This window comes from Tyto alba, unplaced genomic scaffold (genome assembly GCF_018691265.1).
Source record: "Tyto alba isolate M040663 unplaced genomic scaffold, T.alba_DEE_v4.0 Super-Scaffold_40, whole genome shotgun sequence".
In the NCBI taxonomy this organism is placed as follows: domain Eukaryota; kingdom Metazoa; phylum Chordata; class Aves; order Strigiformes; family Tytonidae; genus Tyto; species Tyto alba.
This window is the reverse complement of record NW_024881316.1, coordinates 18,076,467-18,095,789: the sequence shown is the minus strand read 5'-3', so window position 1 is coordinate 18,095,789 and position 19,323 is coordinate 18,076,467. Positions and strand designations below refer to the sequence as shown.

General features: G+C 38.8%; 1 long non-coding RNA gene across 2 annotated transcripts in view; it reads right to left on the bottom strand.

Annotated features, from left to right (window-relative positions):
- Positions 1-3,787: 3,787 nt before the first annotated feature.
- LOC116964128 overlaps positions 3,788-19,323 on the bottom strand; it is a 38,690-nt gene continuing 23,154 nt past the window's right edge. The window contains exon 3 of one of the 2 annotated variants that reach the window (XR_006166521.1): positions 3,788-5,340. This is a non-coding gene — a long non-coding RNA (uncharacterized LOC116964128). Of the gene's footprint in view, positions 5,341-16,086; positions 16,853-19,323 lie in introns of those variants that run through there. The other variant, XR_006166522.1, reaches the window with a different exon arrangement.

The following is a 19,323-nucleotide window of genomic DNA, read 5'->3' as shown; positions in this document are numbered from 1 at the left end:
GATGAATTTCATAGACCTCAGATTTATCTCCTTTGTCAACATCAACCTAACCCTTGCCGATCAGAGATGAGTTATTTTAGCAGCACTCTTTTAGAACACCTGAGCCAGCAGGTGCTTTAGGCTATACAGAAACTATCGGAGAAAGGCAGCTTTCAAATGCTGGAAAGCCCAGAAGTCCTTAGTAGGTGGTGATGCTCGGTGTATTTCTCCTGAACTATGTAATGAAACTGGGTCAGCTGGACCCACTCATAGCCTAAGAATATTCCCAGGGTCTCAGAAAGTGGGGTGAGGCTGGCTTGGAGCGGACTTCCACGCTGCCATAGCTGGGCAGCTCTCAATACCCCAGCTGCCTGGGTATAACTGCACAAACTGTGGGCTGCCCTGTAAGCACACACTTAAAACTACCACTAGTAGAGGTGCTGTATGCCTGGTTGGCACACACGGGACGACAGCATCACAACAGAAGCACAAGAAGCAGCTCTTAGCAGCCTTTCAGATAACCCTGCATTAGGTCTTACAATAAGCACATCCCTTCCGTTCCCCCAGCAGTACAGCCAAGCAGTGCAATCTACCTAAATCACAGTGAAAAGCTGGAACACAATGAGACAAACTAGCTTGTGACGGTGTGATTTTGGGAAACATGCCTCACTGCAAAGAGACACTCCTAAACAACCTGGGGTTCTGTGTTTAGAGAGGAAGTGTCATCTTCCACAAAGGAAAAAATGAAGCACAGAGAGCCTGTCCAAAGACAGGAACAGGACCCATCTTTCTGCAGTATTATTTTATTGGCTTAACAGGACAAAGGCAGCAACAAAAAGCCCCTATTAACTGTATCAGGAACAAAACTGGATCCTCTTGTGGAGTGCAGTCAGCATTGCAAAGGTAAGGCTTACACAATGCAGCTTCACTATAGTCTCCCTTTTTGAGAGTTAAATAAGGTGTAATTTAGCTATCATATTACACTGTGCAAAATAAGCAAGCCCTCAGCTTCTCTTCTGAGGTACTTTATAGACTGTAATGCTTAGTTGAAGTTTGCTTATTATAAAAAAGCGGTTGCTACAAAAGCATATTTCCATTTAATTCACATTAACATCCTTAAAACCAAAGGTCAAAAATATGAAAACAAAAGTGTAACTGTAGCTAAGTAGGTCTTGGATGAAGCCCAGAGCTGACAAGAACCAAAAGTTTCACACAAGAATTAAAGAAGCTTCAGCTTTTGTATTCTGTTTAATTAAATGTGCTTAAGAGAATCGGTTTATCAAAAAGGGTTTTTAAAAAACAGAATCTAATTTTGAAGAAAACCTGAATCAAACAAAAAAAGTGTTTGCTCAGATTTTAAGTTAATGTATTTTTAAGCTTAAAAAAAAAAAAAAAATCTTTGTTTGCATGTGAATGTGTATTTGTATTGCAGATGTTCCACAACCATCTGCATTTTACAGAAGTACAGTTGCTTTTAAATGTTTTTATCTCAATCACAGCAGATAAAATTAAAATCTAGAATCCCCTCTCTCATTTCAGGTGCAATTATGACTGAAGTCCACATAATGTGTTTTTTTCCTCCTCTTTCATTTAAAGTAAACTCTTTTTTTTTTTCTTTTTTTCCTTCTTCATTTTAGATATAGGTCTTCAAAGTAGAATAACTTGTCATAGACCTTAACATTCTCCTGCACTGAATTAGAATCAGTGATACTGAAATTTATTGCATAAATAAGAACTCTACTTTTGTGTAAGCATCAAGGACAACTGCTGCTCTCTTTCACAGTATCAAGGAAGTGTTCATACTTAAAATCAACAGTATATTATTTTTCCCCCTTTGGATGACAAGTCAGTCACCCCTCTTCCCCCTTCACCTCCCTTTTCCCTCACTAGCAGCTCTTTGAAACTTTTAATACAACGTTTTTCTAATATTTTCACTTGTAAACCTCAAGGTCAGGTTGCAATCTCCAAACAAGCAACAGCTCTGCCCAAGGCCTCCCACACATCTTTCTTCCCACAGTGATTCCCCTGATTACCAAAACTGGATGTTAGGCAATTACCTAGAGGGACTATGTAATCAAAAACGTAGTTAAAAAAAAAAGGGGGGGGAAAAGTTCTGCTTCACTTCTGTGCTGAGAGAGAGAAAATTACAATACCTAAATTTAAGTTTAGAAATAAAAACACATGATAATAACAACTATCTTACTCTTCCTTGTTAAAAAAAAAAATAAAAACATAATCAAGACAGCATGTTTAGCTTAGCATGCAAGAATGATATTGCCCTGCATGGTGCCAAGAATCACTTGAAACAAGTCACTTTTGCATTTTGGCAGAACCACCCTTCAAGGAAAAAAAAAAAAAAAAAGCCCACACCATGCCTACAATCAGCAATTTCCCACAGATGACTTGCTGTGGTAGCTATCCAGATTATCTCTCCATGGATCCAATCCAAAACTCATTACTGGCAACAGGCTTTTGAAACAGCCCTGTATTTTTTTTCACAATGGGAAAGCTCTATATTTAATTGATAGACTGGAAAGAATCTTAAACTCTTTGAAGTCTGAGATTAACAAGAGAAAAGGACGTAACATTTGCCTTTGGCTCGGCAAGTGATATCTGGGGGAAAATAACTCTGTGATCTAGAAGTAATACAATTTATACAGTGCTCAGTATGGTGCAAATACATCAGATGATAACTTTACAATTAAAGGTCTGGAGGTAGCAAAATTACTGGTTGCTCCCTATTGCCAACACAATTCAGTCATCAGACTTTACAAACAAATCTTTCAAAGAGAAGCATGAATGACATTCAAAAAATTAAAAATTTTAATTAAACAATTTTATCTGAATTTGTTTTAGCAGCATAGTTACACTTACATTCAAACAGCATTAACAGAAAAATTTAATATCAAATAAAATACAAAAATATACAAAATCCTGTAATTTCACCATTTTATTGTTCTAAGATTTCATAATCTATTTAGAACAAGCTCTGTTTTAGCTCTTCAGAAAAGTGGCCATATTTGAAGGTATCAGCATTTCCAGTAGCATTTTAGGTCACAGCACAGTAGTGGAGTAAGCCATTACTCAGCTGATCCACATAAAAGCTGTTTTGCTTATTTAGTTTTCAGCAGGGTCAAGCCACTGAATTAGCTTGCAGTTTAAACAAATGTTAACGTCAGCACAAGTAAGAGGGCAAGAAAGTGTGGCCAAGGAAGAATGTATGAGAAAGACTCCAACAGTCCCAACTTACACTGATGAAACCGAGGATGGAATTTCACTATTAAATGCACAAATAAATAATGGTAAATAGAGAGATGTTTTCCCAATTGACACAAATAATGATTCCAAGCCTATGGCAAATCTAAATAAGATTAATATAAAAAACAAAACAAAAAAACCCCACACCCCACAAATTCAGGATGTTACAACCTCCTGAGAGGAGATCTTTCCCAGACAGTCAGTGTTGTCATGCAGTGGAGGATGTAATAGTGTGTTCCATCACCCTCAGAAATATCTCTTTGCCAAGGAAACCATGTGTATTAGGAAACACTACCCTCTATCGTTTGGCTAGTCTGAACAGCTAATGTCTCCTTAAAACAATCATTTTATGAGGCTAACTCTGCTTTTCTTAGAAATTACTACACAAATCATGAGTTAAAACCCCACAAACTTGAAGTGCTGGTGTTTCTTACTGCACAGCCAGACCTCAGCCTTCTTTCACTCTTTGGCTACAGCTCTGTAACAGGCCCTCTGACTCTAGCTTCCCCTCTAATTCCTTTTTCCAAAAGGAAGGCAAGCCAGAGTCTGAAAAATAATTATTGCTTCAAATAACTTGACTTTTTTTTTTTTAGCTTTTTTGTCCATTTTGTAGAAGTACTACTACAAATCCTTACACGATCTTTTACCATTCTCCTATTGTCTTCCCACTCCCATCACTTTCTAAACCCTGATACTTAAACTCTTAGAACAGCCCTTATTTCAAAGATTTACTATTTAAATGCGTTTGCTAAAAAGCTGAAGCAGCAGGATCTGAAGACATAAGAATGCTATTGCAAAAGGACATAGAAGGTGATCTTCGAGAGTTCAACTGTATTATGTAAAATTTCTTAGAGACCGTAAGAAGTGTCCCCTTCCATAAATAAGAAACAAGAAAAAAAGAGAATATTCTTCCTGTCAAAGTCACTGTTTAAGATCTGCAAAACTATAATTCATGAGGATTTAAGATCATGTCAACAAGGCATTAGATTTAAACGGAAATATTTTTTTTCAGCTTATTCTACATTTAAAATGAGAAGCTCTACTTGTCTAACACCAAATAGAATGAAAGAAACACAAGGAGGAAGAGGAAGACTGCCAGGACAAAGTACAAAGAATAATACAGTCTGGGGAACAAGTGTCAGGGAACAGCAAGTGGAAAACATAAAGGAAATACCTTTGTATCTTTAATTCAGTTAATTTAGAGATGGAGTTAATCAGTGTTGACAACTCTGAATTTCTTCAAAAAGAAACTGAAATTTGAAGTCCCCTACAACCTTTTTGAATTCTCACCTCTATTTCTAGGCCTTTTGGATAGGAAACAAGAACGGAGTAAATCAGAAAACAAGAACCAAACATTTAAGGATGATTTTGATTAAATACAGTACTAATGTGTCAACCTGAGGATGTCTGCACTGTAACTTGTATGTAGCACCACTTATAAACAAACAGTGCAACAGGTCTGCTGTAATCACTGCTTAAGGATGAAAGTATTGTAATGTATTACTGCTACTATTTAAATTTCCCTCAAGCCAGCAGTGCAGCTAAAGCATATTGTAAGGCCCTTCTGACCTCGGTCAGAACATGAGACACTGATGGCATGATATAATGCTATTATTTGTTTACTGACACCATAACGCAAAATATGAAATACAGGTTGTCAGAAATACAATCAACACAGAGCTCACAATATTCCATCCTTGTCCTCTGGACGACTTCCAAGGCAGGGAGAGTAAACAGCCTTCTCCCAGCTTTCTTAGTTTCCACAGCTGAGAGTGTAGGATGTTTACAGTACCTGTCACTCAGAGCTCTCGAAAACAGACCAAATGTCAGCAGACCTAGTACAGACTTCATCACTGATTGCCAGAAACATGCAGATGTCAAGTAAAGGCAGAAAAAACACCCCTGCCCATGACTATTTTATACCGCATGAATTCCAATCAATGTTAAGTCCTTTGTGCACAGGCTGGGAGGTGTAAGAAAGAAGTTCAAAATCAAGCTGAGCTTCAGCATCTGCAGAGGACGGCCACCATTACTGCCACCATGGTATTGCAAGGCTTCCTGCCAGTTTGCTCCAAAGTACTTCTGAATGTCTTGAAGTTGTGTCTGCAGAAAAGAGAAGATTCGCCATTTTAATGAGTGCACATAAATACACTAAAAAACAAACAATCAAGCAGAAAAATTGCATTTGCATTCCACAAGTAAATGCTGTCATGCAATTTTTCCAAAGAACTGGAAGCTTTTAACTCAATTTAAAAGCAACATCCTAGAGTGCCGTCTTAGAGGAATGCCTACGATATCTGGCTTACTTTAAATTATCAGAGGAATGATGGTTCTGTGACACCTTTAAATACTGTGAGGAAAAGGACACTTTTAAAGACACAGCTTGGTAAATTTAAGAGTTCAGTTACACAACGACAGATGGCTGTTAACAGCAGTCTAGGTATGCTTGAGATTATATTTTCCTCTCAGAAACAGATTATGTATTTGGTTTCCTGAAATATATTACCTCTAAGGGGAAAGGAAGAACACTAATTAAAAAAATGAAAATCCAATCATAAATAACAAGAAGTTTTTCTCGTGTAGAACAAAAGCCAAAATCATCAGAAGATCAAAATTTCCACTTAAACAGGCTTTAGTATAACATAAAAAACACTTTGGGAAAAGATTATTAATAGTTTCTAGTTTAAAAAACAATGCATGTGCAAAAAAAACATGTGCAAGTGACTGAGGACCCGAACCATCTTACAGAATCACAGCAACCTACTTTAAGAAAAGTTGATTTACTATTGAAAAGGCAGAGCTTTATTAGAGAGCTTAACCCATAGAAGGGTTGCCTCAAGACTGGTACTGTTCTCACCATTATATGAGCACCATTTATAGCACAGTATATTGGCCAGATTTCTGAAGAAACAGCTTTCCTTTGGGCATAAAGTATGTTTCAGTTGGACCAAAGTAACTGTACAACTTTCTCCTCCATGATTACCTGCATCTCATTCCAGCACTTCTGAAAATCAAGCCACATATCTAAAAGCCCAGTTCTTGCAGTCACAGAAATCCCCACTGGGGATCCCTTTGGTCAAGACAAAGAACTACGGCAGCAGGAGAGGGAAAGAGGGGGACTATGTAATTGCACACCCCACTTTACCATTTGTAAAAAGGTCTAGAGATTTGCAGGAGCCTGAAAAATTGAAATAAATCTGAAGGTACAGATCACCTTCACCTTCCAGTCTGCTACAAGATATGAACTGCAAGGGCAAAGGAGGCAAAAATTGGCAAGAATTAAAAGGTTTCCTTGTCAAGCTGTCTGTCCTGAATAAATCAGCTCTCTGGTCAGCTAAACAACCTATGTTAGTTCTGCGCTCAGAAGATACATTTTTCCTAAAAACACTCCACTAGTTTTACATGTTGACTGGGGTTGGATCTCTCTAAAACACAGGGCAGAAGGGGGAAAATCCATGTCCTTTAATCAAGTTGCCAAGCCAGTCAGAGTGCCAAGCAACCCTGTGAGAAATAGAATGGCCTGGTGTTGGCTCAACAATGTAATCCAGCAGTAGAAACAAAAGCATAAAGTGCAGAAAGAAAACCATGGAGCTACACCCTCAGAGCGAGACAAAGGAGAAAGTCTCAGAATAATCCAGGTACGAACACATCTCAGGAAGTCACCTAGTCCCAGCCCTTGCTGGAGGTAGGGCCAGCTAAGAAATCCCACAGGAACAGCTGCTAGAGACCTTATATTTCTCATGCAAGGTTTTCCATATTAAGTACAGTTTGCAGAAGGCACTTCAACCCTTTACAAGAGAGAGCAGAACAATAGTATTGTGGTAGTCTCTGACTGAGTTTGCCACAGTACTTTCAACCTTTGGCAGACAGGCACCCGATACTTCTATTGTTAAGAAATCCTATTTTGATCCTCTAAGGGCTATGATGAAATTTTTTTTTATATTCAAGTGATCAATCATGACATCATCTTGATTTGCATCTTTTATTACTGTTAGTTAGAACATCTACTTACTATTATTTTATTCTCCCTGTACAACTCAAAAATCAGGGCTTAAAATCAGACAGGTGACTTGGAGAATGTTAACTTATGTTAGACCCTCTAATATTAAAACAGCTTTCCCAAGAGCAGTACATGGAAAATAAACGGAAACCAGAAAAATTACACACACACACCACTCCCCCTGCACACCCCCCCAATAATCCAGTACGTCCCTAAAGCAAAAAAAAAAAAACCCTGACTATGTAAATTCAGAGAGCATGGATATTGTATTTGCTAAAAATTAAGTAGGAGGAAAAAAATCAAAATGTCTGCTTTGGCTTTTTTCTATAGCAAGAAAGAATTCTGCTTTCAAAATAAGACTATGAGCTACTGGAGCTGTTGGCTTCATATCTAAGAAAATTCTTGAGAGCCAGTGCAGCAACATGCAACACACTGTCAGCACACAAAGGAAGAAAACTTGTCAAGGCAAATGATGCAGTGACAACAATCCAGAAATTCAGAACAAAAAAAAATCTGAATAAAAACTAAGCAATATATTATTGTCTCATACTATTATGGAATCCCAGGCTCTTTTGAGACTTATTATATATTCTTCAGCTTCAGCATTTAAATGAATGACACAAGCGACTTAGGACTTTAAAAGTCAGTTTTGCATATATATTTCAAATGTGTTTCCCACCAGACAGTCATAACAACTTCAAACAATTTCAGGAAATCTTCTGGTAAGAACTGCATTTATACTCAACACAGTAACTCCTATTCTGAAGGGCCTACGTTCAAAACAAGAGACAGGAGAACATGGCAGCAATGAAATTATTACATTAAGCACAGATCTGTTATATTTCTACTGCTTCTCTATTGACTGCCTTCGATTTCCAAATAATTTCAGGTCGTATTTTATTTTTACCAGTATTTATGAAGTCTGAATGAAGCTTTTAAGGTGAGATACTTGGGAGGGGTAGGAAGTTACATACATCACATTCCTTTGCCAAAATAGATGCCTAACACCTGCTAGGCACAGTTCCTCCTCTATGCCTAGGTTCCCACATAGCAGCAAAAAAAAACCCACCAGCTTTCATTGCAAAGTATGTCCTTCTATAGGTGTCCGAGAAGAAATCAATCTGGCGACTTGCCAGCAAGTCCCACACAAACCTAGGCTAAAATTCTGCAGCTGAGGGAGTTAAGGGAAGGCACTACCTGCATAGACAGCCACAGGGGTGATCATGGTCTCAGCAAAGCTATCACAACAGTAAGGATAAACTGATACAAAAAAGTGTTCTCCCTGAGATGTCCAAGAGGCAAGGTGTTAGTGAAACAGCTATTTAGCTGATCCCAGAATCTGTTCTCCCTCCCACAGCTTCACTACCCTAACAGATAATAGAGTTATGAAAGAAACAGCTGCTAAAGGAATGTAGTGCAACAACAAAAACCAATAGCCCCAAAACCCAACTGAAGCACTGCCCTGCCGTCACCTGGAAGGAAGGGATTCTGAATTGCACAATATGGGCCACACTATAAAGAGACTGCAGTCGTTCATTTGCTTTCATTTCACAACAAAGCATGAAAGAAAGGGACTTAAAAGAAAACCTATTCTCTTCCCTTTTTAGCAAGTTATGTATCTCATTTCTTGTGATGACAAGAAGCTGGGTACCAACATACACAAATTACTCACTGCTCACTTTACAGAATATTCGTTATAGTCAACAACCACTCGATTATACCACCCAACAGCAGATGACTGGAAAATAAAGAAAAATAACCCTCAGTTTGTAAACAGGGAGAAAATGATATGTAGTGTGAAGTACACCACCTTTACAGTCTTATCAGATGAGCTGACATCCTGCTACTTTTCATGTACTTGTGGCCCTCTGGAAAAGCTTGTCTTTCTGCTACCTCTGCATCAGACACAGCATTAAAATGGTGAAAAGTATCACTGAACGTCATGGATATCACGGCATTATCAAAATTGTGAGGCACTACTTCCATGGTAAGCCCTCTTATACTGCCTTTTACAAATGTAAGCAGTTCAAAATGTTCTCCAAAACCTTCCTCAAAATTAATCTATAATGCACAGAGGGAAGGCTAATCTGCCCACAAACAGGCTACCTGACTGATCTGCAGTGACCCACTTGAGGGGCAAAACACTTGTGCTGTATCCCCCCTCCTCAACAGGGAGTTTAAAAAGTAGCAGGCCCAGGGAAGACTTCAAGGTATTTAAAACCCTTCCTTCCTTGCCTGGTGGAATCCTGGGGTAAAAACTGTGTGGTCTTTACATTTGGAGATATATCCCAATTTACCTCTTTCACTGACTTGCCACCCTCAAAAAGCAACTAGCAACATCTAAACAGCCATGTCAGTTTGAAGAAAGAATTGAGGTTTGGACTTGGGAAGGAACAGGCAAAGTGGCAGGCATCCTCAGAGCTTAGCTAGAGTCTGGTGGTTCCCCCTTCATATGTCTCCATCCTTAGGTGGTAGCTGTGAAGACCACAAACAGCTCACTTCTGCTGTTCTACTACAGGAAGCAGCATCTCCCTCAAAATTGCCAAGTTTTTCTTCTCACCTAACTGGTCCTGGAAGGGCACACAGCTTCAGTGAACAACTTCTGGTTGTGGTAACAATGACTTGTTATCGACTTTCTCCAAAAAACCCTGGCATAGTTGTAAGATTACTTCAAACTCATTACAATGAATTCTATGTTTTTTCCTGTCCTGATCATTCTGTGTTACATTTTGGATGTACTTATATATCTGGGTATGTAAGGAAGAACCCCAGGGTCTCTCTCTGATGAGGAAGACCTGAAAATGGAGGTGGATCTCAGGGCCCTGCCGTAGCAACTGTACGTGCCTTTGGCTTCAAAGAAGAAAACTATCCCATTCATTTCCTTCATCAGCCTTGCAGCTCTTTGAAGGGAAGGGGAAAAAAAAAGTTTCCTTTTCCATGTAACTGCTCTGAGACACACAGAGAATAAATTAAAAAAAAAAAAAATTAGTCCTTAGTACATATTTTAACTAGCTGAAAGAAACATTAGATTGAGCAATTTTAAACTTTTTTTCCCCCCCAGGAGTCAAAAGCAACATGGTGGAAAAAGAATGGCCACCACACAGAAGCCACAAAATACAATGAAACAGCCAAAAAGACAAAAGCAAGCAGACTGTAGATAAGTAAGTGCCCCATCTTTGAATGGAAAGCATTTAAAATACTATATAAATATATAAACAAACTGCCACCAGATGTCAGTACAACCTAGAGAATTGCTGGTTCAACCCTCCAGGATGATATTTATTTAACATCCCACCAACTGTCCGGGTACACAAATCCAACCCTGCCATCAGTCCTGAATGGAAAGAGTCACACAAAATAAAAAGTCTCACTTTTATACGGAGAAGCAGCCCCTGGGGCCTGCCATATGATCTCATTTGCACGTTATCAATGTGCAACAAAATGAAACAGAAAGCTGTAGGAACAGGCATCAGCTTCTACTGCTACAGGACATAAAGAACCAGATTTTTTAAAAAAATCTCTAATTAAGGTTCAATGCCCTCCTTTGTCATACCTGTTAGACTCTAGTTACGGTATGTGTCTTTGTCCCACACCTTCGCATTCCCTCTGCTCCTAAATAGCTTTAGTCTCCTGCAAAGTGTTGAGGAATATTTAGCAATGGGGTTGCTAAGCTAAATAAAGCTTTTCTGCAAAACAAGCATTAGCATGACTGTCCTTGTGCTACAGCAGAGGATCCTTTCACCTTCTGCCTGTCTCTGATTTTTTTTTTACAAGAGTTGTAAGGGAAGTGTCTCTGGATCATCTCCCACTGAGGTGATTTTACTTAGAAAATTCCAACAGCAGCATTAATCTCATTTCTTCATGCAAATAAGTATAAAAACTTACAATTTCTCAGTAGTAAAAATTTGTTTCAGGAAGATAGATGTGGCACAAAAACACTTTTGCTGCACCATGTCCAAATTCAGTTACACACCTTGGTACTAAAGCTATTAGCTAGATAAATTTCACAGGCTACTTAAATAAAGGGCAGGACTTACTTTATTAGTACACAGATTAAAAACAATCAATCAAAAAAGGAATTAAACCACTTCCTCTGTCCCAAACATAACCGATATTATTAAGTCTTAGCAAGAATTTTCAGCTTCACTAGTTTACAGATTGAGCTTTCTGTCCTACCACAATCAACAGGTCTTACTCTGAAGCAAAAACACCCTAAGAGAACACCAGAATTCGTAGAAACCAGGAAAAGAATTGTCAAGTGATTAAGAAATCTAACTCATGTCACTTCTGCTTGGCATAGAACCACTGTTGGTGATATCCTGATAGCTATTTTGTAAGAAATATGCAGGTAAGCAAAGCAACATACATACATTGACATACAGAATTTTACATTAGGAGAACTTTGGTTTTAATTAATTTCTTAGGTACAAGAGTAACATAAGAAACCAGGTTTATGGTTGTAATAGTGGCTTATTGCATGACCTTACAAAACCTCTTCAATTTCCTTACCAAATACAGTCAAATCAGTGCACATATATTCTTACAGTCCAATGTAAAGAACTTCAAAAATGATATAGTTAAAGGAAACTTCATGTTCAGTTGAAAACAGTGAACAGAAAATGAACTTTTTAGGCTGATGGCTAGGAAGTTACTGAAACATCTCTGTCATGCCTTAAAGAGTGATTTTAGTACAGCTCTGAGGTTTCAACTTAAGTTTTAAGCCTACCGCACTCTCAGATTTCCTTTGCATGGTTTCATATTTCAAGTTGAGTAAAATTAAAAGAGCAGCAAAAATAGACACACAGCAGCTTTTTTTGAGAATTTATGTTTTCTTAATATAGATGCTGGACAACTTGGATATTAATATGGAAAAGAGAAATAAAAAGCAGAGAGGCAGACAGCATCCTAGAAGATTTACCTTACATAATTCTGTAGGGGAGTTGGAGTACAAACTACCTAGTAGTAGAGCAGCAGCAACCACAAAAAATGAATCTGAAGTAAATTGCTTCCCAGGAAACCCCCCAACCACTTAACATGGTATTAAAATTATATCCAAAGGAAGAATGCCTCTAATATACCTAAATAAGCCCTGGAACCTCCCCCTCCAATTCAGGTGAGGTACGTAGTCTCAGAAGTTTCTCCTGGAGGAGTCTGATCACAGACTCAGGAGGGAAGGCAAGTTCTGTTGCAAACCTGACTAAGTGCTTAATTAAATATAAAACCTACAAGCATGTTTCACCTTGCTTTTGAGTTTCATCATGAAACCTTTGCACAATTCCTATTTTGTTCCATACAACTACAAGTCTCTGTCAGGTTAAAACAAGAGGTAATTTATGTGCACTCTCTAAACTGTAATTTTTAATTCATGAGTCTTGGCTCTAATCGTAACAAAGACCCTTGAGGCTCACAGTTTCTCTCTGTTAACTTCTCTCCCTCAAATTCTCTACACGTAAACACTTGTTTCTACGACAGTTCTTCTGCAGGACAGTTTTTCCCCACTTTTTGCGCATTCAAAACATGCAAACCCAACCCCAAGTGCCTTAGTTTTACATGTGCCACTTGCTCAGTCCGAGTTCAGCATGCCCAGGTGACAAGTACTATTCCAGTCACTGTCTCTTCAGGAAATCTCAAGAACATTACTGGCATTAAGAGCACATGACTCAACAGCCAGCTTGCACACTATGCCAGAATAACAGAATAGTAACCCCCTTTTCCCCGGGAAATCTAGCCTCTTTAAAAATCAAGGTTTTGAGAAGGCAAAGAATAATTTCAGCTTTTGCAGGAGCAAAATTGCAAAGCTTCACCTAAAGGTACTTAAGATACTACATCATCAGCAAAATTTCAGTAGAAAGAAGCTTACAGTCAGTTACTATTCAGCACAACTTCATTTCCTAAAATCTTTAATTTAAAAGTTCACCCTTGAGCGTCAAAGGGATTTTTGTGTCCTTCTCTAAATTACCTAAACTATATTCAGCTAGCCTCTAACATTTCCTCTACACCCACCAGGCAGCTAGCCCTGCTGCTGAATGAACTGTGGCAAATGGCATTCAAGCTGTGAGACTTTGATAGAGGCTAGCATTTCAGTAGTTACAAGGCAGTATTTGCATGACCAAGCAGATGGGAGTATGGTGGATGCATCCTTTTTCCTCTACTGAAAAATTTCTAGATAAAGATGCTTTTAAGAAAGAGAAACTGCCAAGCTAAAATGTTATCATTTTTACGTGGACAAGTAGAAACGAGGTTTGGCACAATACTGGAATGACTTGTACAGTCATTTTTTCTTGCCACTGTTGGTTTAAGAATGCTCTTAAATTCACAGAGCAAAAATTAAGCAAAGCAGGAAGCATTTCCTATTGCTTACGCTTAAAGTTATAGTAACCATGTTAAAATATTTTTGTTGGTTCGTTTGTTTTTAATGATACCTCTTTTTTAAGGATTTACAAATAAGTTTTATGGAAAAGTATGCATTATTAGGGAATTTCCATCCTTTAGCTATTTCCCCCACCTTAGATCCTTCAATCTCCTCACCTCTTCATGCACTACTCAGATTTTCATTTAATCTCCAAGCACAGTAGTTGCCTCAAGTTTCACTTTTCTATTTCCATCCTAGACTTTCTTCAGGTTAATTTAGCCAAGAGTGTTCTTGCCAAAGTCCAAATATATTTGCACTATTCCATCCCCGTGCATTCCAAGTTGTCAATCATCTTTTCTGTGATAGTCTCTTATTCAGATACTTTATTTTCTCTTTTCTTCCCTATCAGAAGATCCTCCATTTGTTTTTAAAGTGGAGATCCTGAAAAGCTCTTCTGAACATCCAGTCTCTGGGTGATCTACTTTGCAATTTTTAAAAAAATTGCCACCTCTGTGAACATGGTCCGGAAAACTGCCTCTACTCCAGATCTGTGTCCAATGGTACATATGAAATCTTTCTTCATCTCTCCATCACTTCAAGAAGAATATGCCTGCCAACTCAAACACATCATTAGTAGTTGCAACCCCACAGACCTAGCCAAACACCCAGTCTTGCAGATTCTTTACACATAAAATCTAAATTGCAGATTCTTGCATTTCTGTTCCATCCAGTGACTCTTCCCCTTCCAGGTTCACTTTTACACAATGTTCCCCAATGAAGGAAAGGCAAAAATCTTGCTGTGACGGTAACACATTCAGAAAACTACTGCTAGAAAGAATAGTCTAAGAAGTCATCCCTTTACATGTTCTTATAGCTACCCATTATCAGCTGAATCAAACGGCAGCTACTGTCATGCTGTAGGCCTATCAAGGTCTACAATCATCTTTCCCCCCTGTTAAGCCTTCTTTTCTACCTCCAGTTATCACATGATGTCAGCCTCTGACCCTCACATTACACTTTCTATTAAGCCTCATTTGTGCTTTCCTCTACATTGTGTCTTAACAGAAATGCAATTTCCAGCTCCATAGCCTCCCTCTGAGTCTTCCTTCCTCCTATCCTCATTACACTGCCTACAAAAAAAAAAAAATTAAGTGACAAACTGGTGTTACTGGCTTACCAACCCCCCCAGTGCTGCCCTGCCCCATGCATCCCCCAGTGCATCTACCCACTGTGATCCAGAACTACGTCAGGGATCTCACAGAAACCATGGTGCTCAGCACCACCATGTGCTGCAGTCACACTGAACATCCAACTGACTGACAACTTAGAAAGTCATTTAACGCATTTTAGGCTCAGGCTGACAAATCAGCATCACCAAAGAAAAAATTTGAGAGAAATAATAGGTATTGCTTGAAGCAGCAACTCTGAAACTGAAAAAAGGATTTAAACTCATCACTTGAATATAAAGATAGCAAGAAAACTCACCTGAATATACTTTCTTTTCTCCTAAACAGGCAGTAAACTTAAAACTTCTTTATTAGTATTTCGGTGAAGCTCATCACTATGGTATGTGAGCAACCCAAGAAGATCAAGTTGCTCATCTGTATTAAACAACAGTTGCTGCAGGATGAAAACAAGCAGGGCTTCAGTTTTACAGAAACTCAGCTGAGGTTTCTGTTTGGCAAAGGCAATGTATTTCAAACAAGGCATGGATCCAGATCCCATTTGATCTGGTTCTTCCTGATGCATAGATTTCAGGTAAATTCAATAGCTCCTCTCCCTCCCCTCCATGCAACACAAAGCTTTTCCCTCTGTGTGCTAACAGGATTAAGTATCACATTTAAATTTCATCAAACTCCACTTTGTTTTCTCACCCCTTCCCTGAATTAGCAGGTTATTGCTGAAGCGGGCAAACACACGACTTCTCCTATTTGTTAACATCACGGACACACAGTGGCACAAATCCAAGCTCTGCTTTCCTGCAGAGGATATAGCTTCTGTGGATGTGAACAGAGGATATAGCTTCTGTGGATGTGAACAGAGGATATAGCTTCTGTGGATGTGAACAGAGGATATAGCTTCTGTGGACGTGAACCATCTCCAGCAAGAGCGTAACACATCAGCCCATTTCCTCTGTTGGAAGGGAGTTTCCCAACTCATGCCCTGAACAAACACAGTCCTGGAGCCAGCCCATGGACAGTGTTTACAGAAACAGCAATGTCACCAATAGGAGAGCTTCAGATACTTTGAAATAAAAATAGTTTGAAGGAAGAAGGGGTGGCGGGGGGGGGAGCAGGGACGGGACAGGCATCAGGTTTTTTGTTTGGTTTTGTTTTGTTTGGTTTTTTTAATTAAAAAGTAGTAAATTAAACATTAGTCAAATGCTGATACATTTTATACAGAGGCTTCTTTATAAACCACATCTATTTTACTGTGGTTAAAGCAAATCTTATGCTGAACAAAGGAACTGAAAAGTACCAAATTAGCAACAGCTCTGTATTTCTATCCCCACCTCTCCTCTTGCTGCCTAACTTATACATGTACAGAGGAAGGCCCCAAGTAGTGCCAATATAAAATAAAGGAACACCCTTTTTTTTTTTTTTTTTTAATGCACTGAAAAACTTTCTATTTTCACAAAGTTTAGGCAGTCTAAAGACATGGGCAGCTGAATTATTTATTTACAAAGGTTCTGCACCATCTGTAATTCTGCATACATGCATTTTGACAACTCCATGTAATTAGCATCAACCTTCCATCACTTAGCATGCTGCTAAGTATTAGTCTATTTTGATTTTATTTATTTTAAGGAAGTGGAACAATACAGTGATCATCAAAAATAGTACATCAAAATAGTACACGCTGTACCCCATACTTAAACAAATAAATACAGACAACTATAATCCAAGAGTAGGATATATAAATATAAACCGTAAATTTCACAAAGTTCACGAGAATTAAGACTTTTGGAAAATCCAGTCCATCTGGTAATTAAAGTGTTTTCAATCTCTGTTACTAACACATGAATGAGGCAGAAAGCTGCTCTTGGTATGCATTTTGCCTACAAATCAAATTTGTAACATCTTATGGTCAATGTATAAGACAAGGCAAGTAGGCATAAGAGAAAAATGCATCATGTTCCTTTGCTTGTTTCTACCTCACTTCCAGCCCTACAACCCGCCTGATGACTATGACAGAAACGGCTGGTAGGAAGCCAGAGGCAAAGAAGCACCAGTCAGAAGCAACATGGATATCCAGGCTCCAATCTGAAAAGCAAGAAGGAAGAAACTCGAGGGTCAGTTTATCTTCCTTATCGGAAGATAAGGACAGAGACAGGCCGTCCGGCATAAGAATTTCTGTAAGTAAATGGCCTGGCAATGGAAATAATATTTTGAAAAGTTTCCATGCATCCTCCCGCAGAGAGACTGCTAAATCGCATCCTGCTGCCCTGCTCAGGGCTGTGAATCATTGTGCTAACCTGGAATGGTGCCACTCACCTCCAGAGCTTCTGTCTGCTACAAAATTAGCAGACTACAACTCACAAAAAGTAATTTGCAAAAAAACCCTTCTAGACCCGATCATCAAACAGTGGACAGAGGCTTCATTTTCTTTCCCAAGTCTTACAACACCAAGAAATCTTAGAAGCAGCATGGGGGGAGGGGGAGGGAGAGAAGGGAATTAAAAAAAAAAAAAATATCAAGCGACCGCCTACAGTTCTGCATGTGCCCTTCCTGGCTGAAGATGAAAGCAGGCAGCTAGTATTTCAGATTGCTCGATGCAAGTGACCTCTCCAACCACCACCCCATATTAACTTCCTGACCAAGCTAAGTGAAAGCCTGCCAAGTATTAAAGGGAGAAGCAAGGGATGTAAGCAGCTCGGGTACTTCCTTTCTGGAGATATTTTTGACCAGCGCTGCAATTCTATGGGTCTTATCTGACGGACTGACATGTTAGACAGGGTTCAGTAACATCCCAATTCTACCTTCTGCACTAAACACAAGCCTGAAGAGAGGGCTGATGGCAAATGTCACAGAGGTTGTTTGTTAGGAGGCTTTGCAAAATAATCAGTGTGCCTTGTGAAGAGATGAAAAAGCCATGATGCTTGCCTTCTCTCCTATCCTGACTTAGGTTTCTAGCTAGAAATACTCTAGTCTTTCTTCAGAGTTGCAGCAACTGACATTTGCCTACTCACAGCCCTTGCGAGCAGCACAAACTGCACTAAAACAATTCTGTCATCACTGTTAGCCACTTCAGCAGAGGTCAAAAACTGAATTTAAAAAGCATGGTAACACATACACCTTCTTCATAACAGAAAATCTGTCCTGGTGCTGTTCATGCCAGTGCCAAGAAACTTTGTTGTCTAGAGCCCAGCAACATGACACCTCTTGCCAACACAACAGTAATGTCAAGAGATGCTAAAATGGGAACCAAAGAGGAAGTAAAAAGTTAAAGTTAGGTTCAGATTTTAATTTTTAAAACAATGCAATCCTCCATTCTGAAGTGATAAATGTGGAAATGAAGACTGAATGATGTTCAGTTTCACATCATGTGTCTTCAGATTCTTTAGAAAGGTAGAGAAATTTTCTGAAGCAGAATTTACTGCATCAATTGTAATCTCTCTGACCAGATTTGAAAGCATACACCTTGTTTTCTAAAATGCAAATATTTTACTCTTATTAAGTTTAAAGTGACTGGAATCTTAAAATGAGATCTGACACAAACCTTAGTAGAAAAACATAATGCATATACTAGCCTACAAGAACTAATGTACCTTGAATGAAGTAATTAAGTTTTTCATCAGCTCAAAGTTAACTTTTGTCCCACCAGCTGATGGTTCTCTCCCGAGAGGAGCAAACTGGTTACAGCAAATCAATTCCAGCAAATTAAAGCAGAGTATTAGCAACAGAAGGCAAAATGCAATCAAACCAGAGATGATTTATTGTTTACAGTGAAAACTAGAAGACTTATACCTTCAGATGTCCTCTTCAGTAAGCATCTGAAATCCAATGCAAGCTATTTCTTAATATATGATGTATGTCACAACCCTGATTTAGTTCATGATGCAATTTTTAGCACATGCTGTTTCCACTCACATACTTTACATGACGGAACAGATTTGATTTGCTGCAACCGTGGAAACATCTTTAAAAAGTTAAAAACTACTTACTTTTAAAGCAAAAACGCTGTATCCGTACATTAGAAGTTGAACTGTACAAGTTTTATTAGGAGCTACTGAGTCTCTAGGAACAAAGATACTTCACCATTATCTAAAACAGAGAGCAGACACTCTACAGATGCAGTTAGAAGCGTTTGCTTGTTTTACAGCTTTCATGGAGGCGAATGCATACCTGCACATGGCACTATCTTGTAACTCACTGCACCTAGCAAGTGTAGTCTGACACCAGTTTAGAAAACTTCTCTGCAAGAGAAGCATTGACAATGATATGACCAAGTCTAGTCACCCATGTCCCAAGGCATTAGACAGAAAGTGCCAGAATTTTGAGGGACTTAGAGCACCAATACCCTTTCTAGAAATACTTTACATCTATTTTAGCTACAATGAATGAGTACACTTAGATATTCAAGAGAAGCTGTAGACAACAAGCACTTCTGAACACAAGACAAATAGCATGCACCTCAAAGTGAGTACCCAGGCAGGAACATGGAAGCTTCAGCCCCATTACGCAAGTGCCTTCACAAACATCAAACAGTCAGTTGGCAGTGGAAAAAATAAACA